The sequence below is a fragment of the Fukomys damarensis genome, unplaced genomic scaffold (assembly GCF_012274545.1).
Source record: "Fukomys damarensis isolate Sample0158 unplaced genomic scaffold, DMR_v1.0_HiC HiC_scaffold_23, whole genome shotgun sequence".
Classification (NCBI taxonomy): domain Eukaryota; kingdom Metazoa; phylum Chordata; class Mammalia; order Rodentia; family Bathyergidae; genus Fukomys; species Fukomys damarensis.
In genome coordinates, this window is record NW_022900935.1 from 53,298,515 (window position 1) to 53,323,889 (window position 25,375).

The window sequence follows — 25,375 nt, forward strand, 5'->3', positions numbered from 1 at the left end:
GTGCCTCCTAGCAATCTATGGCTAACAGACTCCAATCTCTGCCTTGGTTCTTACATGATATTTTTGTGTGCTTGCCTTCAAATGCCCTTCTAGGAAGGATACCAGCCGGTGGACTCAAGATCCACCCTCATCCAGGATGGCCTTATCTTAACTTGATGTGCAAATACTCTAAAGTCACATTCCCAAGTTCTGGACTGACATGATCTATGGGGAGATATTTTTTATTCTGAAGCAATTAGCTGTATTTCAGATCTTCTTTTCTTGTGCTTCAGGGGACCCTTGACTTACAAACTCAATTTGTTTGAGAGGGTGGTAACTCAAGTTGGTTGTAAGTCAAGACTATTTTTCCCATAAGAAATAATGGAAATGCCCATGATGTGGTCAGAGCCTCCCAAAGCACCCCTTCACTAACCTTTTCGTAATAAAAGAAGGGTTGTAGAATGTGCATAATTTACCAGAAGCACCAGTAATTTTCCTAGTGTACTCTGGTCGTAACCCAAGTTGTTTGTATGTTATGCCAGTCATCACTCAAGGATCCACTGTAGTCTAGTACAGCAGGTGTTCAATAATTTGTGTGTGTGTGTGTGTGTGTGTGTGTGTGTATGTATGTTACTTGGATTTGGACCTACAGCTTTTGCCCTAAGCTACATCCCTATCCCCTTTTAAACTTTTTTTTTTTGGTACCGGGATTGAACACAGGTCCTTGTGCTTGCGAGGCAGGCCACCGAACCGCTGAGCTAAATCCCCGGCCCCCTTTTAAACTTTTTTGAGTCAGGGTCTCATTGAGTTGATCAGGATGTGCTTGAACTTTTGATCCTCCTTCCTAAGCCTCCAGAGTTCTGGGCTTACAGGCATGTGCCACTATGCCTGGATTCAATAAATATTTTCTGCATTGAAGACTGGATATCGTGCTTAAGCAGGCAGGCTCTGATGACAGGGCTTGAGTTCAAAGTCCACCTCTGTCATGGTCCACGTAACCCTTGGAGCTTGTCTTTCCTTTTCTCTAAATGGGGACAGTGATAGCCCCCAGCCCATAAGATGTTGTGAAGGTTAAATTAGATGATCTAGGTAAGCCACCAGCATAGACCTGGCACATAACACATACTGATACGTGGTAGCTGTGGTTATTTTTGTTATTAGGAGAATGTACATTTGGATAGTCATTGTGAACTTGCTCCTCTGTGTGAGGAAAGATCTAAGTGACAGATCATGGGAGGAGGAGATGAGGTGGGGTTGCAGAGGCGAGTCCCTGTTGATCCCTGTGCGTGTGTGCACACTGAGCCACACCTATGTGTTAATCAGCGCAGCAGCTGCAATAATAGCTAGCCCTTGGTGAGTGCTCGCAAGGCGCCGGCAGATCATCGGCCCATTTCATTCTCAGTTGGACCAATCTGGGTCTTACACAGGTGAGGATATCAGGCCCAGCATCGGTGAGCGGCCAAGCCAACGTTCAAGCCTGGCTCTCGAGGCTTCTCCTTCAGGGACAGGAGGCAGGGGGGAATTAAGTGTCAAGGGTTGGGTTGGCTTTGCCATAAGGACTGCTGAAAGGAGGGAGTTTGGAATCTCAACCTGTTCTGTCTCTTTGGTGCTGATGAAGGGTTTTTGAGTCCCCTGTGTCTAAAAGGTGACCTGAGAAATGTGCTGCCGATGTCAGTCACCGGGGAGGTGGGTGCAGCCATCGGTGAGGGGCGTGACCCGTGTGGGGTGGTAGCCGCTGACCCTACCCCACCTACTCCACCCTGCTCATGCTCCTAACATGGCCTTTAGTTTTGTATCTGCATCATAGCCTGGCATTTGCTGTCCCCTCTTACTGATAAGCTCTCCCTTTAGGCTTTCCCTAGTGGCTGGCCTCTGCTCACCCTTCTGGGCTTTACTCAGCTGGTGTGTTCCTGGAGAGGCCTTTCCTGCAGTCTCTCTGCTATTGCCTCCTTTCCATGCATGTCCTTGGTTCATTTCCATCCCCTAGATCACTGCTGAAATCATCTCTTTTTTGAGACAGGTGACCTGGAATTTACTGTACAGCCTGGGCTGTCCTTTAACTCACGATCCTTCTGTCTCGGCCTCCTGAATGCTGGGATTATAGGCATGTGCCTTCGTGCCCAGCTTGAGACTATCTTTGTCTCTGTCACCTTTCTCACACTGCAGTGTCAGCTCCCTAGATAAGTGACCTCATCTGTCTTGTTCATGCCTCCAGTGCCTGATTAATGCCTGGCATTTAGTAGGTTCTCAAGTGATATTTGTTCCTATATTTGGACTCTTGGAGCTAAGCTTTTGGGTAAGTATCCAGGCGTCACCTACAACATGGGATCTGGATCTAGACTGCCTGGATCCGTTCCTTGCTGGCTCTGGGATGCTAGGATAGTTACCAAACCTTGCCGGGCCACGGTTTATTCATCCCTACCATGCAAGGATGATGACACCCATGTCACAGGGTTGCTGTGAAGAGGATATGAGGTAAGTCATGTGGGCATTGCAAGAGTGGTGATGAAAAATCAAAACCATAACCAAACCACCAAAACTCAAAAAAGGAGGAGAAAAAAGAGAGAGAGAGAGAGGCTCATAGGTCTCTCGGGGGTTAGGAGGAAAACACTGGTGATAGTGGAGCGGGTGGTCCCAGCCAGCCGAGTTCAGATGCTGCCCACCCACTGGAGTTGCCAGCCAGGCAGGCTCAGAGGAGAAGCCAGTGGTGTGTGGAAACTGCAGTTAGCCGTGCACATTGATGAGCCGTATGTAAGCCACTCCCTGTCTCACACTTCCGGCCTGCCTCTGTTCTTCCCCTTTAACTCTGAGTCAAGTCCGCAGAGCTCTGGGCCGTGGCTTAGCCGGTATCACAGAGCAGTCGGCACACTGGAAGGTCAGAGGGGACCTGAGGTGGTTTCCCAAAAGGGCCGCCTGGGTGAGGCATGAATGGAGCTGTCAATTCATTCAACCCCTGGTTTAATTTCTGTTCTCAGAATTGACTTTTTACGGGCACTCACCTACCCTGTCACCTCTCAGGTCCCTTGCTCTCCTGCTTTCTTGGTTTTGCATTTGCCTCTGGGAGGAACTGGGCTGGCGTCTGTCACACAGGGAAGTGCTGAGGTCTTGCTGTCCTGTACCCACTCTGGAAACTGAGGCAGGAAGCACAGTCTCTTACTAGGAGGACAGAGAGCCCTTCCTACCATCGTTTGCTTTGGGAGTTCCCATTTTGTCTTCTTGTAAGCTCTCCGCCTCGAGGGACAGGCTGCTTTGCGTCTTTGCCCTTGGGTCAATGGGTCAGATAGACACGAGAATCCTGTGATGCTCACCTACCTGCCAGCCGGGGCAAGATGGAGGCTCAGGGGAAGAGACTGCAGGTTGTACATTGTAACCGTATCTGGTAGTTGGGGTCGTGCAGAAATGCAGTGAGCTTGGTCCTGCTGTGTGTCCTACCCCTGGCCCTGGTGCTTTTATGACATGAGTTGGTGCAACTGGCTTGACCTCTTGGGTGACAGAATCAGCTCAGCACCTAAAAGGCTGGGAGTATAGCTCAATGGCAGAGCACCCTTGGATTCAGTCCCCAACACTGGCTCTGGGCGGACAAAAAGCATTTCTGTAGAGCAAAGCTGTGTTCGTTACTTTTCTCATTGCTCAGATAAAATAGCTGACACCCAGAGTTAAAAGGGGAAAGATTTGTTCAGCTCACAGCTTGTAGAGGCTCATTCCGTAATTCCTGGCTCCAAGGCAGAGTGGCACAGGGCAGAGGATCAACAGTTCATGGAGGACTGAAGGTAGCAAAGCAACAAGGGGCTTTAGCCTCTTTCTGCCCCTTTTTATCTTATCCAGACCACTGGGGTTAGGGCGGTGCCAAATCAATCAGTTATTGATTTAGTGATAGCTTTTTTTTTTTTTTGGTGCTGGGGATCAAACTCAGAATCTTAAGTAATCACACACTCAACCCCAGAATCACACAGTCTAGATTAAGCCACCTCTGAAAAAGCCCTATAACCACATGAGGCCGTGGGGAGCCATTTAGACATAAACCTTAACAAAAACCAAGAATGGGACCCATAAAGGCGTTTGTATGACCCAGATGCTGGGACCTTAGAAGAGAGTGGGGCTTAGACCAGGAGGAAAAGTGCTGTCCCAGAGTGGTGAGCAGGAGTCAAAGCCCACAACCGAAAGGTGCCGAGCACTTAACAAACCTTCACACAGCCTTTCCAGGACACTGTCCTAAGTTCTGGGAACTCATCCCCGATCCAAAACAAGAGCCCTGGCTGTCCTGGCCTTGGGGTTGAGTACACCTGGGCTGGGAACAGGAGGCTGGGTGATGACAGGAGCCGCTGGAGAAGGAAGGGCTCCGTGTGCATGCTGGCATCTTTGGACTCTGTTCTGAGGGCACTGGGGAGCCCAGAAAACGTGGCCCACATTTGAGATGAACGGGTGAGTGTGCCTGGGGTGGCCCTCGATGGCACAGGGAGGGCAGGGGCGCCTGGTAGGGCGCCAGAGAGTGGCTTCACTCAGGATTGGGGGTTGTGGGGAGAGGGCCCATATCTAGGCATCCCTGAGATGGCCCAGTGTGTCCCACTGGCATTACTCTGGTGTGAATGTGTAGAAAGGGAAGGGGATTTGCCAAGGACCACACCAGACTTAGGTGCCAAGAATTCTTTTGAACAGGACCAGAACAACAGTGGATGGGCGAATGAGCAAATGAATAACAAAACCAAGTTCACTATCTGTGACTCCCTTTGCTTGTGATCAACAGAGGGCCTATGAATCCATTGTCCTGATGGTTTCTTGTAGCAGCCTTCTGCGGAACAAGTCGGTGTCTTCCCATGTCACAGCAGGCGAAGTGGAGGCTGAGCTGAACTGGCTGTCGTTTGTGTGTCACACAGAGCCCAGCAAATGACTTTTAAACCCTATTGAGCTGGGCATGGTGGTGCATACCTATAATCCTAGCACTCGGGAGGCTGAGGCAGGAGCATCGCTGAGTTCGAGACCAGCCTGGGCTGCATAGTGAGTTCCAGGTCAGTCTCAACTACATAGTGAGACCCTGTCTCAAAAAAAAAAAAACCAAACAAACAAAAAAACCTTATTTCCACCTTTAAGCCTTTAAATTATGAATGGAACAAGGATAGTTTTTATTCTAGTCACATAGCAATTTAGAGTCGCCACAGAAAAAGCCTCATCATCTATTTAAAATTCTTTGTAAATGAAGGCTGAACATGCTTAACTTCGCAGTGTTTTGTTTTTTCAGGGCTCTTGCGGCAGCCTTTCCAGGGCTAATGTTCCCTGGTTCTAATACATGTAATTTATGCAATGTGAAGTTGCTTTGGTTTCTGTCTGGCTGTGTCTTCATTTGTGCTGATTTTCTTGTTAACAGGCTGCTGCGGTGTCTGGCTCTGTAGTCCCAGCTTTGCTGTCCAAAGTTCTTTCAGACTTTAATGGGTGAACTGGTCTGAGCCTGCCCAGATAGAGTTGGGTCAAAACAAAAACCCTTTCCAGATAACAAGACCATTTGAGTGCTTATTAATTAGTCCCTAGCAAAGGGAGAGAGTGGGCAGGAGAAGGGGCAAAAGGCAATGCCAGTTTTTAGGGCTGTGCATTTCGGGAAAGGCGGGTTGGTGGGTATAGTCAGGGTTTTCCAAAGACCTGGAAATAAAGGAAATAAGATTGTTTCCAAGAGCTAAGCTATGAACTTTAACACACTGGGGCGGGGGAGAAATTGAGCTCTGAAAGCATAAGCTTAAGCGATCATGGACACATTTTTTCTAATCAGGTGAGCTGAGTTTTGTTTTTCAAGCTTTTTCGTTTGTGGGTTTTTTTTTGTTGTTGTTGTTGTTGTTGTTGTTTTGAGACAGGATCTGCTGTGTCTTTCAGGCTGGCCTGGAACTCACCATGTAGCCTAGGCTGGCCAGCCTTGAACTTACTGCAATCCTGCCTCAGCCTCCCAGGTGCTGGGATTATAAGCGTGTGCCACTAAGCCGGCTTTCTTCAAACTTTGTTCATCAGGTGCTGCTGCTGCAGCCCGGCCTGCCAAGGCACTGTGCCTGTGGCTGGAGCTGAAACTCCAAGCCCCATCCTTAGAGCAGCTACAGTCTGCAGAGAAACTAATGCACTGTCGTGGATCCCGAGATGATGCTATTGAAACGTCCAAGGAGAGACCACACTCAGGCAGGAGTTAAAAATAGGACACAGTAACATTGAAGCAAGCAGGGTATTCTTGGTTCGGGGAGGAGCGCAGAGAGCTAGCTCTGATTTCTCCTTCTTTTCTTTCTTTTCTTCTTTTTTGCAGTGCTTGGGTTCGAATTTAGGCCTTGCTCATGTTAGGCAAGCACCCTACCACTGAGCTACGTCCTCAGCCCTTACCCTCTTTTATCAAAGGTACTGATCTCATCATGCAGGTTCTACTTTCATGACCTCATCTAAATCTTACTACTTCCCCAAGGCCTCGCCTTCAGGTACTACCATGCTGGTGACTAGGGCTTCCATGTACACATTTTTGTGGGACACATTTAGTTCACAGCACCAGGCCAGAAGACATAGTGGTCAGCGGCCTTTGAGTATCTCAGTTCCATTATCAGAAATGAATCCGGGCGGTGAGGGGAGGACAAAGGGGACATGAAAGGAATTAAGATGTGTTATATACATGCACCAATGTCCCTTAATCATTATATACTGCAAATGTATACTCACAAAAGTAAGAGCATTTTAAAAATGAATCAAACTAGAAGAAGAGGAAGTTGAAGAATGGAAGAGGAAGAAGAGGAGGATGGAGAGGAAGAGGAAGAAGAAACAAAACAAATGAATCCTCAGTGGGCAACATTCCATTAAGCTTGACAAGCTGAACTTCTTTTTCCATGATCCATTTGAATTCCCTTAGCACGAATGAGCTTTATATTCACCAAGGCAAATTTCGGATTCCGACTTCCCGTGTAATTTGTGCTCAGGAAGAAAACACGTTGACGACACTGACACTGTTCCCATGTCATCCTGGGAAGCGAGTTGGGACATGGCATTCCTGTGTGTTTCTCGGGCTTGCGTGGTTTGTGTGGAAGTGAGTCAGGCTGTCTAGGCTGGCACCACAGGGGCGAATCTCAGGACTTTCTCAGCCAGACACTGGCTCTCCGGCGCCATGACCTAGTTAACAGAGCGCTCAGGGTTGCTGGCCACCCTCCCTAGGATGATCGTAGTAGGACAGACATGGGGATTTGGGTCGGATGGCCTGGGTTCAAATTCCAGCTCCGTCATGGCCTTACTGTCCTGTTTTCAGTATGGTCCAGTGTCTAGAGAGGCCACGGACCACGTGTGGGCTTGGGAAAACTACATCGGCTGCCTCAGTTTCCTCATGTACAAGATGGGATCGTGATGCCTTTATTATAGTTCCTCCTCCTTCCTCCCCCTGCCTCTCCTCCTCTCCTTCACCTTCTCTTCCTGCTCCTCCCTCTTCTTTTTTAATACTTAGGATTGAGCTCAGAGCCTTCACTAAGCCACATCCCCATTCCATTTTTTTGTTTTATATTTTGAGACGTGGTCTGACACTGGAGAGAGGACACGGGCCAGAAGGATCAGGGAAGAAGTATCCATAAATTGTACAAATCGAGTAGGCCCTCTATGACACCCCTATGGTACTAGGCCTTTGTGTTAAAACCATTTAGCATTGATGGTTGTTTTATTTATTTACTTTAGTGCTACGGAGGATTGAAACCAAGGCCTTCACCCTGAGCTTGTCCTTAGTCCCTTCATTCATTTATTTATTGTTTATTGAGAGACAGGATCTCACTAAATTGGTCGAACTGCACTCAAGTTTTGAATTCTCTTACCCAGCTAGGGGTAGGATTACAGATTGTTTTAAAATTTACACATAAAAGACAAACAGGATTGGTGGCTTCGTGAGCTACTCAGGGTTTCCTGGCATCATCCAGCCTAATCCTGGAAAGAAGCCTGCTGTCATCCAGCCTCGTGGAGTCTCTGGCCCCGAACCCAGAACCCACGAGAGCTCCAGGAAGCCAAGGTGGCCTCTTCTGTGCCCTTCTGGCAGCTCAGCACCTCTGCCCTGTGTCACCCCTATTGCCTGCTCCGGCTAAGCTATGAACTTTAACACACTGGGGCGGGGGAGAAATTGAGCTCTGAAAGCATAAGCTTAAGCGATCATTGACACATTTTTTCTAATCAGGTGAGCTGAGTTTTGTTTTTCAAGCTTTTTCGTTTGTGGTTTTTTTTTGTTGTTGTTGTTGTTTTGAGACAGGATCTGCTGTGTCTTTCAGGCTGGCCTGGAACTCGTGGGAAGGGGGTTCCAGGAGGGCAGCCCTGCAGCCCAGGGTCCTGCAGGTCCAGTGAGCTGAGCAACTCCGTTCACAGGCCCTTGCCTGTCCATCACAGGTGCGCTGCAGCACTGCTTTCTTACATATCAGCACCCTCTGGGAAGATGTGGGGTAGGAGATGCACTCGGCCCCCCTTGCCTGAGCCCTGGAGCTGGCATTGCTAAGGGGCAGGCTCCCCAGGGCACCCTGCAGGACACTCATCTCTGCCAGGGTGCTATGAGGGATCCTGGCAGCCACAGAAGGGACAGGAAGAGCCTCGTCCACCTTCCCTGTGCAGATCCTCCACCTCCTGCCAAGATCATGACCCCCTAGCTCAGATCTGCAGCCCCTGACCCCAGGACATTTGCCCTCTGGCCCAACATCCTGTCTGACCCTGGGTACACACTCCAGGTGAAAGACCCCCTGACCACAGTCATGAGAGCAGGCTGGGGAAGTGTTGGCACTGAGGGTGTCCGCTTATCACAGGGTACATAGTAGGGAGATGTGAAGGCCTCAGTTACACATCAGTATCCCCCAAGCGAAGTCTGGCCTCTTGCTTTGGCCAAGGCTGACCATGAGCTGGGCCCCGAGAGACGAAGGACACAAACAACAGGAGCTTTCTCTCCATGCAGGGCCAGGGAGCTACCATGGCAATGGTCTAAGGTCAGGCCTCCCCTCCTACTCAAGCCTTGGCTGGGGAACCCAGGGGACAGGAAGCGTCTTCACCATGCCTGGCTCCAGGTCTGCCCTGGACTTGTAGCTCTGGCATCCCATAAACCACTTTGACTTCCCTGACACTGAAGGGAGAGAACAGCAGAGCACAGCACTGTCTGCATAGGGTGCCCCTGCCACTCAGCGCTGGTTCTGTCTCTGGCACCTCTGCCCTCCAGGCTCAGCCACTCCTCATGCCAGGTGGAGCCTTTTCTACCTGATGCTCTCTGCATATTACACTGCTCTGCATTCTGGGGACTCCAAGGCGGTGCCAGAAATGGCAGCCACAGCCACGCACAATGCTAGGGCACAGGTCTGGGTGGCCAGAAGGGGCAGGTCCAAAATGACAAGTGTGAGTGGGCTACTGTTTCAGAAAGCCCCACTGAGGCACCCAGGGGAGAGAGCAGCTTCCTTCCCGGGCTAGCAGCGACTCAAAGAGGGGAAGCCGTGATGACCATCCTGCATGGTGAGGCCATCCAGGGTTCCAGAAGAGTGTGAATCCCTTTTTTCTCCAACATGCTCTGCACTGTGTTCAGCCCTGCACATGTCGCACACCAACTCTGGCCACAGGTATTTTTGTGCCCCTATCAGTGAGCCAGGGGATTCTGGGGGTCGGCTGGACAAGGTCCATGGGGCGCCCATAGGGCAGTCTGACATGCACCACCAGGCCAAGCACAGCCTGCCTTTACACAGTTCCAGCTCTGATCCTCAGGCCCCCGGGGCGGTCTCCGCAGAGATGAGGTGTCCAGGGGATTCAGGTTGGAACTCAGCTGAATCCTGCAATTTGAGCAGGAATTCCTCAGACAGCTGACAGCAGGACAGGATTCCAGGCTGAGCAGATGTGTGTGCATGCTGACTGGCAGTGAAGGACCGTGTGGCTTTTGGACACAAAGTGCAGGGACCACAGCCCAGAAGCTGGGGCAGCTGCTGCATTTGTTAAGGACCTGCCTGCCCACGCAAGCAGCAGGGTCAGGACTGGAGCTCAGGTCCCAGGAGGACCCAGCAAGCTCGAGGTGCTCTGCTGAAGTCCCTGCAGGCCCTGGGGTCCTCCTCACCCACATGGCTGGTGGGCTCAGTGCCCACACTGACTAGGCAAGCGGATCCCACTCCACGAGGCAGCCCAGGAGGTCGGGGCCCGGGGAGCAGTGCAGGGAGAAGGAAGGCCTTGTGCTGATGCTTCTGCCCGGCTGGCTTGTGGCTCAGGGACTTGCGTCACTCATTGAGAAATGAGCCACGAGGGCCCTCAGGGGCCAGCTGCTTCCGCCACCGTCCCAGCCCCATGGGCAGCGCTCTCCCTGCAGCTCCAGGTGCAGCCTGTGCCCAGGAGGCTGGAGTCTCTGGCCCCGAACCCAGAACCCACGAGAGCTCCAGGAAGCCAAGGTGGCCTCTTCTGTGCCCTTCTGGCAGCTCAGCACCTCTGCCCTGTGTCACCCCTATTGCCTGCTCCGGCTAAGCACACAGCTGTCTAGATTCTTGCCCCTTTCAGTGTGTAGCCCCAGGCAGCTGCCACACAGGTCCCTCCCGGGCTGCCTTCCCAGGGGCACAGCAGCATACTCTGCCCTAATCTGTTAATGAATCAGTTATTTAATGTGTAGATTGCACGTGCACCCTCCCTCCCTCCTTCCCTCTCCCTCCGTCTCCCCCTCTAAGGCACGGTGTGCCAAGCAAGGTTTTCTGTCTTGATTCCTTTGTGGGGAGGAGCTGGGAGGAGAAGTGCTTCTCTGGCTCTTTCTTTTCCCCGCTACCCTATAATGATGTTTTGGGGTTACTTCCCTTACTCCCACCTATATAGTTCCCACACTCTCCATGCCCTCGTGGTGTCTAACAGCTTTTCAGGTGAGAATTTGAGATTATTAGGCTGTAGAATACACAGGGTTTACATCTCAGTATTTTGAATATGGTTTTAGGAAGTAAAATTAAATACCAGCTGCATTATGAAAAACATTATACCTGGCCACATATGGTAAAATGAGGCCACAATACTGGAAGCCACTTAATGTGATCTGGGGATGGGTGGGTGGGTGATGGACCACTATAATCAAGAATTGGATGTGGCAGATCAGTGGGGCAGAACAGAGATCCTGTAGAGCCGCACGCAGTGACAGTTGAGTTGGGAGAAAGGGCAAAGGCAATTCAGTGGAGGAAGGGTAGTGTTTCTGACAAATGGCTTTGGACTCATGTAATGCACGGATACCTAGAAAGCATACAAACTCATGGGCTTTGGTCCCTACTTCTTACCATTAGGGATGAACTCAAAATAGATGAAGGACCAAAATGTAAGATATAAGTGGATGAATTTTCTATAGGACAAAAATCTTTGTGCTCAAGGGTTAGATAGAGATTTCCTACAGACAACATTATCAACAAGATCCATGGAGGAGCAAAAGAGAAATTAAGTTTCGTCAAAAGGAGGAGCCAGTCCCTGAAAGACAGTGTTAGGAGAGGGAAAGGACAAGGCACTGACTTCGATAAAGCATTTGCAAGTCATCCATTTTGAGAAAAACTTCTTTAATACCACATTAAGATCTTTGATAGCCAATAATTAGAAAATTTAAAAAAATAGAAAGTAGCGGCTACATGATTGAAAAGAGATTTCACCAAGGAAGATATCTAGGTATGAAATAAGCACATGAGACATTATCATAACCAGACATAAGCTAAATAAAAATTAAAACCACAAAGGGCTAGCACTCCATCTTGGTTGAAGAGCTAAAATTACAAAATCTGACCTTACAAAATGCTGGTGAGGAAGTAAAAGAACCAGAACTCTCCTGCCTTGCTAGTGGTATGGTCACTGCAGAAAATAGTTTGGTGGTTCATTCAAAAGTTATGGTTTGTGTCTAGATGTCCCCCTAAAGCCTTATGCAGTCAGAGGTGGGTGGCTCTTTTTGTAGGTGGCTAAATCTAGTATGGTGTACACTGGGCTTGATTTGTGGTCCAATGCTAGGATTAACGGTGTAAGTGCTATCTTCCCTAAGGGCAGGTAGGCTGGATAAGATAAAAGGGACATAAAGAAGCTTGCTAGTCCCTTGCTTCCTTGCTTTACTACCTTCTGCCCACCATGAAGTGTTTCTCCTCTGTGATGCCTGTCCGCCATGCTACCTTGCTTTGGAGCCAGTCAGTTATGGACTGAAATCTCTGTACACTGTGCTCTAAATAAGCCTTTCCTCCTTTGACTTTGGGTGTCTGGTATTTTTATCTCAGCAGTGAGAAAAAGTAACTAAGACACACACCTACCAGGTGACCCAGCCCTTCTAATCCTATGTTCGAGCATATGGAGATTTCTTTAAGAACATTCATATGCGCTCTGTTTTCAATAACTAAAAACTACAACGTAAACATCAACCAGAAGCTGAATGAATGAACAACTGGAGTAACCCATGCAATGGATTTCTACTCAGGAAAACTGTAGGCTATGGGTTGATTTCAAAATAATTATTCTTGGTGCAAAAAGCCAGACAGGTAGGCCACATTATTACATACACTCAGTTATATGCATTTCTAGAAAATGACAGCATATCTGTGTGACAGGAGGCAGATTATTGCTTGCCTGGGGACATGGTGGGACAGGATAGGAAAACTCGGAAGGGAGGGCATATATATGGGATGAGGAAACTTGAGAGTGACAGCTATGTTCGTTTTCTTCATTGTGTTCATGGCTTTACTAGAATATGCATATGTCAAAACTTATCAGTTTTATAACTGATAACTGTATGCAGGTCATTTTGTCATATTTTATTTTAATATAAGCATGAAAAAGTGAGGCACAGCAGTGTTTTCCAACTAAAGTCTACCGGGCAAGAACAGAAAGTCTAGTGCAACGTGGGCTGTGCTAGTTGAATTCCCCTGTAGTTTATTTCCACAGATGGTCGTGAAGGTGGCTGCTTTCCCGCCTCTTCCCTGGGTGTAGCAAATCTGCAGAAAGTCTGGTTTAACACATCGCCACCCATACATGGCAGTTCTTTCCCAGGAGCGGACTCAAAGAGCAAAGATGACATGAACACAGGCAGATGAACAATAACGGGGTTTTATGTACATAATCAGGAAATATAAGGGCCCTTGAGACAAAAAGTGAAGAGAATGGGCGCACCGGGAAGGAGAGGTGGGTGTCAGGCAAAGTCTAAGATGGAGAAAACTGGCCAAGAACTCGGACCAGCCAGGCCCGTGGTCAGGCAGGGAAGGTGGCTGACTGCACCGCTCTGTGTGCTCTCCGAGTGGGTGCCAGCCACCTGGGAGGTACGGTGGTTGATCTTGCAGGCCGGAGATGGTGATGGCCTGGGCAGGCAGGGTGGTGTCCATGGCTCCCAAGTCAGGGGCAGGCCTGCGCGGTGATGGTGCACAGACTCTGTCCAGTACAATGGTGTAGAGCCTACACCTGTCCTGACAGGTAGGACAGGAAGAGGAGCTTCTGGGGAGACAGGCTGGCTGTTGCTGCCCAGCAAGGGTCCCAACCGTGGGGTGATGAATGGTGTAATGGACGAAGGGGATAGCTCAAGGTTGTGGTGGGGCAGGAGACACTAAGTATACCAGGGCTGCTGGAGACTAGTGCCTTCGGGAAACGACCTTCTGGGTGACATGGGCAAGAGCTCACCCTGGAGCCCAGGGAAGATCTAAAAATGACAGCCAAGGACCAGGGCGAGTGGATGCACACCACAGAGGAGGGATCCTCAGCTTCTGGAGGGTGTCATGCCGATCCATCCGGGAGGATCCCTTGGTGTTTTCTGTGGGTCCCCCAGCCCACCAGCGGCGGGATCTCCCAGGCAGTCCACAGCCAGCCCAAGGGGTGGGGGGCGAGTGGAAGCCCAGTGGCTGAGGCCCAGGGTTGGGACCCAGGTTGAGGATCCTGTGGGAGAGGTGCATGGCTTGAGCCTGAGCAGTGGGGTGACCCCAGCCAGGTAGGGGAGCCTCATGGGCCAGGCGAGTGGGTGGCCGACGTCCAGGCTGAGGCAGATGACCCAACAGGCGGTGAAGCTCTCCGAGCTCATGCCCTTTGCCGATTGTGCACGATGTGGAGCCGAGCCGAGCAGCTCGCAGAGAACTGTCTCCATTGCCAGCTCCTCCGCGGCCTTGAATGCGCTGTCCCCGAGCTTCGCCCTTGTGATGCCCCTGGAATGTGTGACGGAGCAGGGCCCCCGCAAGGGGCAGGGCCAGCAAGGGCGTCAGTAGAAGGCTGTGTGTGAGGGCCAGGCCGCTGCCCCGGCTGGATTTCCACCCCTGGGGCGCCCGCTGCTCCTTGCTGGGGTTCGGGACCGGGAGGGCCACAGTAGGGGCTGTTGGGGGTCGCGGGCTTAGGTACTTGGAGACTGTATGTCCCCTCCCACTCCTCTGGGGCACCAGGGCCCAGCATGCTGGAAACCATGCAGGGCCCAGCATGCTGGTAGGGCCGCCCAGATCGTGCCCTTGAGGGACCACTGCCAGGGCTTCCATGCTGCCTTGAGCCTGTCCCTTTCCACGGCCACCCTGGTGGCACCAGCTTGGGGGGTTACAGAGGAGGGGACTCGGTGCCCTGCGCTGAATCATGCTGCAGCCGGTGACGTCCCTGCCTGGCAGGCAGGTTCTGGTGACTTTTTCTGGTCATCATTTAAACCCAAGGCCCTTACTCGGCTCACATTGAATGAAGGCGGTGGTGCAGCCAGGATTCCAACACAGGCTGAGTGATGCCACAGCTCGGCCTGTCGCTGTGGTGCCACCTTACCGCTGGCATTGCGCGTATTACTTATCTCTATCTGGTCCTCCGCTCATGCCCTGCAGGGAGACCCGCTCCTAAGGTACCTGAAGGCCACACCAACTGTCAACCGCCCTTTATCCCTCATCTCTCTTTGGATCTAACCTCACAGTCCAGATTTCCTTATCGTTTAATTTGGAGGATCCAAAGAGGTAAAGGTCAAATTCTACACCGCTTTAGGTTCATGCTGAACTTCACCAGCATATATTATTCTGCCTAGATAGGAAGTCTTCCTAGAACTTTAGATGACGAAGGCCCAAGAGAGGGGATGTCCATCTCGCATGTCTGGACAGGGAAAAGGCTTACTGTCCTAGGGGCTAGACGCTGCAGCATGACAAGAAAGACTGGAACCGCGGGGCTGTATCTAGTTGGAGCCTTGCTTCTTTGCCTGACTTCATTGCATGTTTTTCTCTCATGAGGCTCATGTGTGTCCCACACATGACATGCTGAAGTTTCCGAGCCAAGAATCATAGAGATCAATAAAATGTTATACTTGTTTGCTTAAAAATCTCATTAAAATGCCACAGGGCAGATTGTGTATATTGCAGTATTGGCTTTGCTTGGAAGACTCTTCATACTGTTAGAATGAATGTGGACTTTCATTCCCAATGAACTTTAGGGCTAGTAGGTCACAGAAGGTTTTGCTCAGATACAAATTCCTTTTGAGAAGAAGATTAAGAATTCTAGGCCTTTTCAACTTCTCTAGGAGCAGGAATAATGTACAGCAAGGGCGTTTCACTTACTTCCTTGGTAGTACTTGACTGGACTTCAGAAAGAAACAAGATTTTATTTCTTTGAACAGTAATACGCTGGTCTAAATTTAGGGTAAAAAATTTCCTACAGAAACTTTGTCAGGATTTATTTGAAAACAATTCCATTCATGTCATTTTTACTCTTTTTTTAAAAAACCAAAGAGAATCCTCTATTAACTATATGATAAACGTTTGGGCTTCACTACAATAAAAATGAATTTGGACGACAATAACACAGAAAAAAGTACAAATAACACAGCCCCATGTGTCCCTTCCCAAAAGAGATTCATTCAGAGGACATGTCATTAGGTAATTTCCTCACTGTGCAGATACTAGTGTTCCCACATAAGACTGCCCCCCCATAATTACTGTGTCTGCAGCCATGCAGTCATCACCCACGGTCTCTGTGTCATGGTCCCCGAGTCATGGCTGCCTCGATGTCCTGAATCAATTCAAATGTTTGCTTTCATGATCATTTTCACTTTAAAGAAAATCCAGAAGGCAAACAGTGCCAGATCTGGTGAGTAAAGCAGACACACTGTAATGTTTTTACGAGCCTGCCTTTCTGTTTGGAAGGCACTCATCAGCAGTATTCACCATGTTTCCATGAGTGAAGACACTCAGAAAGGGGACTTTCACACAGTGGCAAGGATGGTGGCTAAAGGGCGTTTAAAGTGAAGGAGAGCATTTTGAGGGGGATTGGTGGCAATGTGTCTTTAACCTTAATGAATTTTTAAAAAATGTAAACATTCATTGTATATTTTGATCACCCCTTGTCTGTCCCAGACTCTGTTCTGGTTCACAGCCAGTGTGATAGAGCAGTGAGATGATGTGATTGTGAGCAACAGAAATGCAGCTCAACCAGCTTCAGCAGAAGAGGCACAGGCTGGAGTTCTGAACTAGGCTCTGTGAGACTCTGTGCTGCCGCATTGATGGCCTGATCTTTTAGGCTCCTCTATGCCTTTCTGGGGACATGTCCTTGTAACTTGAGTTTCAAGGGGGGAAAAAGAGCTGTTTCTCACTGTCTCATTCAGAAATTCCAGGTTCAGATTCTCTCTGGGTCATGGATTGTAGCCCTGATCCCCAGGGACGGGAGGTTGTCTACTTGGTGAGCTTACACTGGAGTGCTTGGCCTATGTAGGGGTGACCAGGGACCATGTGTCAGCAGCCCACAGAGTCACGAAGAAGGCTGAGTGCTCCACTGTAGAAAGGGGCTCATGACCCTACAGTCTGTGCTCAGAGTACCAGGTGAGTGTCTGCCTTAGACGTGGGAAACTGTGAGGAGGTTGCACATGCTACAGAAGTCAAGAGCAAGGCTCATCCTCCTGAAGGATGAGGAGAGGCTGTGACAGTGGTAGGTTTGAGAAGACAGGTGGGAATTTGGGAGGGTGAGAAGAGAGACAGTGTGCTCTGGGCTGAGTGGGCAGGGTCAAGTGTTGAGCTGGAGACACACCTGGGGGCTGTGTAGGAAAGTCATTATTTTTATTAGTACATGTTTGCAGTAAACAATAATTACGTTACAAGGGGAGTTGGTGCATGTACATCACACATCTTATTTCTTTTTTTTGTCCCCCACCCTTTCCCTCCCTTCCTGCTTCTTCCATCTCTTGTCCCCCTCCCATTTGCAAAATCTTTATCCTTATGTTTCTTCCGCATTCTCTTTCCCTCCCCTTTCCCTCCCCTCCCATTCCCCTCCTTCTGCCTCGTTTCCTTCCCCTTTGAGAAAGATTTCCTCATTTCTTATTACCTAGCTGTTATTTTGCTCTCTTTATATTTTGTGTTTCTCATAGAAACCATGTGATATTTAAGCTGGTGTGATTTACTTTAAACATGTGATCACTTTAAATATTACGGTCTCAAGTTGCATACGTTTCCCTACGGTGGCCCAAGTTCATCCTTCTTTATGGTAGAATCATACTCCATTATGCATAAGTGCCACATTTTCTTTATCCATTCATCTGTTGATGGTTACGTAGACTTTCCCCAAAATTTACCTATTATGAATTGTACTGCTATAAACATGGCTATGCGTGTGTCGCTGTAATATGATGTCTTTAACTCATTGGGAAAATGTCTAGAAGGGAAACAGCTGGGTCAAGTGGAATTTCTAGTTTCAGCGTTTTGAGGAATCTCCATACTGATTTCCACAGTGGTTGTACTAGTTTACCTGCCCGGCAGCAATGTAGAAGGGTTCCTTTTTCCCCTCCAGCCTTCCCAGCATGTCTTGTTGTTTGATTTCTTCATGATAGCCATTCTTTCTGGAGTAAGATAGGATCTCAGTGTTGTTTTAATTTTCGTTTGTTTAATGGCCAGTGATGTTGAATATTTTCGCGTGTATTTATTGGCCATTCGGTCTTCTTTTTCTAGGAAGTGTCTATTCATTTCAATTGACCATTTTTAATTGGGAGTTTTATTTTGGGGGAACCAATTTTTTGAATTCTTGGATTGAGTGATTCATTCTTCTCTTATACAAAACCACTGAGTGTCTTAAAACAACAGAAGTATATTCTCAGTGGGAGAGGCTAGAAGTTCAAGAGCAAGGTGGGTGTTGCAGGTCCACACAAACTTGAAGCTCTAGGGAGGGAAGTTCCTTCCTTTTAAATTCCAGCTTCTGGTGCCCCCCAGTGTTCCTTAGCTCGTGGCAGTGTGACTTTAATCTTTTTCTCCATCTTCGTGTGGAGTTCTCTGTGTGTGTCTGTCATCTCCTGGCCTTCTTCTTTCCGTGTTTTTTTTTTTTTTCCTCTCACCAGTTACACTGGATAAGCACCCTCTCCCGTACGATCTGATCCCATCCCCACACACAGTGATCCAATTTCCCCAGTAAGGTCACCTTATAATGTACTGTAGTTTAGAACTTCAATTTTCTGTTTGTTTGGTTTTTGGTTTTTGGTTTTGTGGTGCTGGGGCTTGAATCCAGGGCCTTCTGCAAGCTAAGCGTTTGCTCTGCTGCTGAGCTCCATCACCAAACCGTAATGTATCTTTTAGAGGGACATAATCTGACCATAGCAGTCGGCTTGGGCAGTGGCTGAGAAGGTAAAAAGGTGGATTGAGGTAGGTGTGGTGGGTCGTGATGACTGATCAGAGCTAAGTCACAGAAGACTAGGGCTTTCTATTGATGGCTAGGACAGGATGGAGACAGTGATTTGGGTAAGGGCTAACAGCCATGTGCCCCTGGGTAACACCACTGGGAATGAGGAGACAGGAAGTGACAGATGCCTGTTTCGAGCCTGGGTGGCTGGGATGTGGTGAGCCTGGGCTTTTGGAGGGAGGAGGCTGAGCTTAGTTCTATGCGTGTCAAAACTGGGGTGACTTACGAGACACGTGTGCATGACACACGTGTGCAGCAGCAGCAAATGACTCACCCCCGAATTTCACCCAGGGAGCAATGTCCTGCTCACTTATCGCTCCCCTACTGTACTGTTCTCTACATTTAGCCAGTTTTTACATTGGCTACCACGAATTTGGTAAGCCTGATCTCTGCGTGGTGCTCTGCTAACTGATTTCCGTGTATCATCTCACTGCAGCCCTCAAATAACTTAGCATGGAAGGCCCAACTGTGCCCATTTTCTAGATTAAGATACTGACACTTAGACTTGTTACTTGTGTAGTCTCACACTAGACAAGATGTGAACCCAGGTCTGTCCGTGCTATTAGCCTTCTTACCACTCTGCCTCTCGTAGTAGTAATTGGCCCATCATACTTTAGCTTCTTATTTATGTACGTCTTCACACTCCGGCTAGAGTGTAAGCCCTTGGATGGAAAAGTCTGGTCTCTCCCCTGTGGTGCTGCAGGCATCTCTGTTGTGATTGGTTGAACTAAACCAGCAGCTGTGTTGTGATTGGTGGAACTAAGCCAGCAGCTCCCAGGTGAAAGGTTTGAGATGACAGGTGATATGCATGTGACGGTTGAGAGGAACAAAGGTCAGAAGCACAGGGAGGAATGTCCAGTGGTGTCTTCATGTCTGTGTGTCCAGGTGCCGCAGAGATTAGGTCTTGGTGCCTGCTGAGAATCCCGTTAAAAAAGGCAATGTCAGTGTAAGATATGACTGTCCCAGTGACTCCCAAACCAAAGCTCACCAGGCAGTGCCAGACTTGAGCTGCACCCTAGCAGTGCATTCCTAGGGGTCGGTCTGGACCAGACTCCAGGGCAGTGATGGGAGGAGAATTGTGCAACTCCATTCTAGACAAGGGGACAGGACAGCAAGTAAAGAGGCAAATCTACAAACAAGGTAAGGCCAGATAAGGGCAAGGACAGCATAGACAGCCAATGTAGGCATAACCAGGTCAGGACAGATCTTCCGAAAGAGCTAAAATTTGAACTGAGACTCAGTGACCAAGAAGGGGCCCACCATGTGCAGACCAGGGCAGAATGTCCCAGAGGAAGCCGAAAAGGGCTTGAGACAGGAACAAGGTAGGGGTGCTATAGGAAGAGCTACTCAATGGGGTGGCTGGCATGGACAAAGCTTTGGGAAGCAGGAGACTGAACGTCAACTGAGACCCACATCACCAGGCTGGCAAGTCCCCACCTCTTCTGTTGTGCCCCTCTTGGAAATCAGTGATATCGGTGCCCCTTTCCCAGGACCTTCATTAAGGATCCTGGCAATAGAGGTGGACAGCTGGGGCTCCAGCTGGGATGCCTGGTGCACTTGCCCATGGGCTCTCTCCACATTGTATGCAAAGAGAATCCCTTTCCCTGGAGTTGTGCAGGACACAGACAGAGCCCGCACAGGGCAGCCTTAGTGCCTCTGGTTGCCCTGAGGCCCCACATAACTGCCCCGAGGTCTAATAGGAACACTGTTCTAGAAAACCTGGGATCCACTTGGACCTGTCTATGTGCTCCAGCTCCCTGCCCGGGAAGCTGTGATGGAGGGAGCAGTAGACCATGGCAATGACTTCAGAATTACTTTGGTTATAATAAGAACCCAGCCAGGGATGCATAGCAGCTGCTACACATATTAAAAGAGTACTCTGGCTGCCCCATGGGAAAATGATTAAGAAGTAACAGAGGCAAGAATCTGAAGCAGAAAGCAGGTGCCACATGCAGCTGGACAGACTGCATTGTTTAACTCTGGACCACGGTAGGCATGATGCTCATGAGGGTTATGGAGCTTGGTGGCCTGGGGAAGCAGAGTAGAGGCTCCAGCAGGGGTCTGGGTGCAGGATGATGATGGTACCTTGGGCCGGGGGTAGGTAGGTGGAGAGAAAAGGACAGATCTGAGAGTGGAGTCGATAGGACATGCTAACACAGGCTGTGGGGCAGGAGGAAAGGAAGGTAGGGATGGACTCTGCTTTGCCTAGAGTAGCTGGGTGGGAAGTGGCACTGTTTCCTGAGACCAGGAAGCTTGGTAGAGAAAGAGTAGGCGTGCAGGGACACCTCTAAAGAAGAGTCAGACAGACCTGCAGGAAGGTCGAAGGATACCAACATGTGCCGCACAAGAGCAGATAATCTGGGGACTGGAGACCAACGGGCGTTTCTCTCTGGACTCTGGGAAGCCCAGTGACCTGAAGGGTGACAGTGGTTTAAGTCCCAGCTGATGCTGTTGTGCAGGGCCAGTGTTATGGGCGGGTGGCCTAGGCACGGACCCAGGACTCTGCCCTGGGTTTGATGCTCTGCTGTCACCGTGCTGAAATGCTTAGTGGTTTTGGAACGACGGGCCCTGCCTTTTCATTTTGCTCTGAGCCCTGCAAGGCGTGCAGCTGGGCCTGCTGGGGATAAAGCAATGACACCAACAAGCGTGGGTCATCTCATTCGGAACTGTAAATTAAAACCAGAGTAAGTTCAAGGGCAACAGATGCTTATGACTTAATGTATGTGAAGTGCTTGGAAACGTGCCTGCGTTCTAGTAACTGTTTCCTAAGCATTAGCTGTGAGTTTAACAAGAATTATAAGGGCATGTGCACAAGGAGGGTTCTCGCTTAAATCTCAGGAGGAAGGGGACAGACCAAGCCAGGCAGAGGTGAATATTTGTTTGGGGAGCAAATGTGTCAGCTATGGATGGAACTCAGGCTGGAAATCTAGGAGAGATAATAGTTGCTGGCAACCTGTAGCATACACATGCAAGGCCCTGGATTTTCCCCCAGGAGGTTGGGCCCTGCAGATCCCACTGCATCTGACTCTGGGGATGTCTTGGAAGAAACCTATGGCTGGGACTGTTGCCCCAGGCACCTGGCGATCAGGGAAGGAAGGCTGCAGGTTCTCCCTCCAAGCTCCCAGGGGCAGAGGGGCAGGAAGGTAGTTGGAAAAGGTGGAGCCAGAGCTGTGGCCCCACACTCTCCTCCTCGAGGCTCAGACCCCACAGTGTGTGTTTGTGCAACACCCTTCTCCATGTTCAGCCAGTTGGAGGCATCGCACACTCCTAAGAATGTGGCTGCAGGATTGCAGGAACAGGCTTCCAGATGACCAGGGCTGGGGCCTCACGTGCTATTTCCCCACTCCCTGAGGATGTCCCTTCTTTGCTCTTTGTCGCCTTGACAAATGGTGTCAAAGATTAACCCATCTTCCCATTTTGTGCTGTACTGGGACCTTAATAGTGAGTCGCATATTGTCCCGTGAGAGAGACAGACATTGTTCTGGTTGTAACTCAGAATAATAAACTATCTCTTCTCAGTTGAGCTTCCAGTAACAGGCATTTTATTAGAGCTTATGGTTTTGTGGCCAGGAACTCAGGCCCCCTCTTGGTTGGGCAATTCTTCCTTCCCATGTTATATCAATCAAGGTCACCCTGTGGAACTCAGTAAGCAGGTGGTCAGCCTGGGAAGACTAAAATGGCCTTGATCATATGATTGCTGTCTCCATGGTGATGGCCTCAGCTGGCCAGAGCACTTGCAGATGGTCTCTCCAGCATGGTGGTCTCAGCATAGCCCCATTTCTTATAGAGTAGCTCCCAGAATTTTTCAAGAAAGGAAGGGGAAGCTACCAGTCCTATAAGGCCAGAGATTGGCATACTATCACTCACTCCCACATTATTCTATTGGTCAAAGAAATCATAGAGCCTGCCCAGGTTCAGGGGGAAAAGACACAAACCCCACCTCTCAATGCCAAAGAATTTGGGGCCAACTTGAATCTGCCCTAAACAAGAAAGCAGAGAAGTAATGTTCACTGTTGCCAGGGATGTGCCAGAGGATGTATTTAGACAGGGGAGGAGGGCACAGTCTGTGCCTCCTTTCTGGGACTGTTCAGTCAATAGTTTGGAATAAATGAATGAAATGAGGAATGACCCTCCGTTATTAAGATTTAGCTCTAAGATGTCCCCCCCAGAGTGTGTAGAAGGGGACTGAATCATGGGAGTGTTCTGCTTGTCGGTGGATTAATTCATTGATCATTAATTCATTGCTAGTTCATTGGTTGACTGTGCTGTAGGAGGTGGGGCTCTCAAGAACCGAGTCAAATTTCCCCATAAGGTCCACGTTGGACCTCACCGCTGAATTTGACTCGGTTCTCGTCCAATTAGGTCTGCAACCAGAATTGTGGAAAGAATCAAGTTGGTAATGAACGAGGTACCGCAGTAAATCTCTCCTCTTTGAAGTTGTGGGTATGGGGTATTTTGTCCCAGTGCCGGGAAAGTGATTAAGACACTCCCTGAGCCAAAAGTAAGGGACTTTTTCATCCAAACCTAACATCAAGCTTAATGGATCTTGGCTCTTTCCTGAGAAGTTCTTCAGAAATCATCTATTTCAAGCTGCTGGAACTGTTAGCAATTCTTCGGTGGCAGTACATTGATAATGTGCAGGGACCACGTCTATGGAATTTCAAAACATTTCTGACCCCAAGATAAAACCTTACCCCTCTTAAGCAGTTGCTTCTCTCTTCTCTTCCCTCAGCCTCCATCTCCTGACAACCACTAGTCTGCTGTCTCCTCGAATTTACCTTCTCTAGTTCACGTAAATAGTTAGGTAACACCTGGTGGTTTATTTCCGGCTCGTTCACCCAGCACAATTTGTTTTTGTGGTGCTGGGGATTATTGCTATGCTATGGCCTCACGTGTGCTGGGCAAGCCTCTAACACTGAGCTGTATCCCCAGCTGCTATCATAACATTTTAAAGGTTCCTGCATGTAGTATTATGTGTTAGTACTTTATTCCTTTTCGTTGCTGAGTAGCATTTCACTGCATGGACATAGCACAGGGTGTTTATGTCCATTCATCTGTGGATGGACATTTGGCTAGTCTTACCTTTTGGCTCTTGTGAGTAGTGCTGCTAGGAATGCTGCTAGTGTGTATTAATATTTGTTAGAAGATCTGACTTATTTATGTATGTATGTATGTATGTATTTATTTATGTGTTTTGAGATAGGGTTTCTCTGTGTAACCCAGGCTGGCCTTGAACTTGTAGTGATCCTCCTGCTTCAGCCTCCCAAGACCTGGGATTATAGGCTTGCTGTCGTCCCAGACCAGCTGAATTTTTAAAAATAATTCATAGGAGCAGAATTTGTGGGTCACATAATAATTGGTCTTTAAGACTTAAAAAATGGCTTTTGTCTTAGGGTCTCTAGGCTTGAGTATAGTACATTTTTTTTTTAAAGAAAAGAAGGAAAAGAAGCAGGGAAAAGGAGGGAATCCCCTCGGTTGTTCTGCAGACCTCATTGCCCTTGTCTCTGCCAATGCTGGGTCATGGCGAAGGGCAGGGCTTTGGGTCTAAGGCACAAGTCTGAGGGGTGTGGAAATATTAAGGATGCGCATAGGTGGTCTTGGTGGCCAGAAAGAGGTAGCATAGGTGATGTCAGAGTGGAGAGGTTTAGCTTGGTTTTTTGGGAAATACCGGGGATTGAACTCATGACCTTGCACTTGCGAGGCAGGTGCGGTGAGCTAAATCCCTAGCCCTGGGTTTTTTTTTTTTTTTAAAATATATAAATAATCTCACTAAATTGCTCAGGTTGGCTTGACTTCCAACTTTTTATCCTCCTGCCTCAGCTTCCCGAGTGACTGGGATTACAGGCTGTGCCACCATGCCCAGCTGGGGTGCAAGTAAGCATTGTCACATTTCAGCCCCACGGCTGGAGGAATGGGCCCTTATCCTACCAGACCACAGTTCCCCTCTGCCCTGCCTGTCCGACACAGGAGGGTGTGCAGGTGCTCCCTAAACCTGCAGTCTCCCTCCCTCCCCGCCAGCAGGAGCCCAGCACTTTTTCTGTCACTGCCCTTGTCATTCTAGACTCTAGAGCTCCATAATTTAAAAAAAAATTGAAAATTTCAAGCTGAGAGGCTGAGGCAGAAGGATCACCAGTTTGAGCCTTGGTGACTTAGTGACTTTGTAAGACCCTGTCTGATGTTAAGAAGAATAAAAGAAGACTGGGGATGTAGTTCAGTGTAAGGTCCTGGGTTCAATCTCCAGTATTGAAAAAAAAAAAAAAGAATAGTAAAATAAACACCAAGATACTCATCTATGATTAATAGGTTGCTGCTTTTGCTTATACTTGATGTACCTACAAATAAGTTCTTCTTTTCCTCTGAGTCATTTGAAGAATGCAAACATCATGTCCCTTCATTACAAATACTGCAGTGTGCGTCTCTTAAGAACGTTCTTCCACATGCCTGTAATTCCTTTATTTTACAAAGCACACGAACAGTTCCCCGTAAGCCCCTAGGCAATGCTAAGACTTCCTTATTTTATCTCCCTAATGTGTTCGTTTATTTGAAGTGAGATCCAGTCAGACACTGTGTATGGAATTTGCTCGGCCCCTTTGGTTTCTTCTCATGTAGACTTTTACCCCAGCACCCCAACCTCATCTTTTTCCTGTGACAATGACTTTTTGAAGACACCAGATCAGGCACCTTGCAGAAATGTGTGGGTACCAGTTTGCTCCATAATTTCCTTTGTGGTGTGGTTTAATTTGTTCCTCTATTAACTGTATTTCCTGTAACCTGGAAATTAGGTCCAGACGTTTGATTAGACTCAGGTTAAATGTTTTTGGCCAGAATCCTTGGCTTT

The 25,375-nt window shown here is 48.8% G+C and overlaps 1 protein-coding gene across 4 annotated transcripts in view; it reads left to right on the top strand.

The window, feature by feature from the left end:
- Positions 1-25,375, top strand: part of Arsg (arylsulfatase G) — a 117,953-nt gene that overhangs the window by 39,002 nt on the left and 53,576 nt on the right. The gene's annotated exons all lie outside the window — the stretch shown is intronic.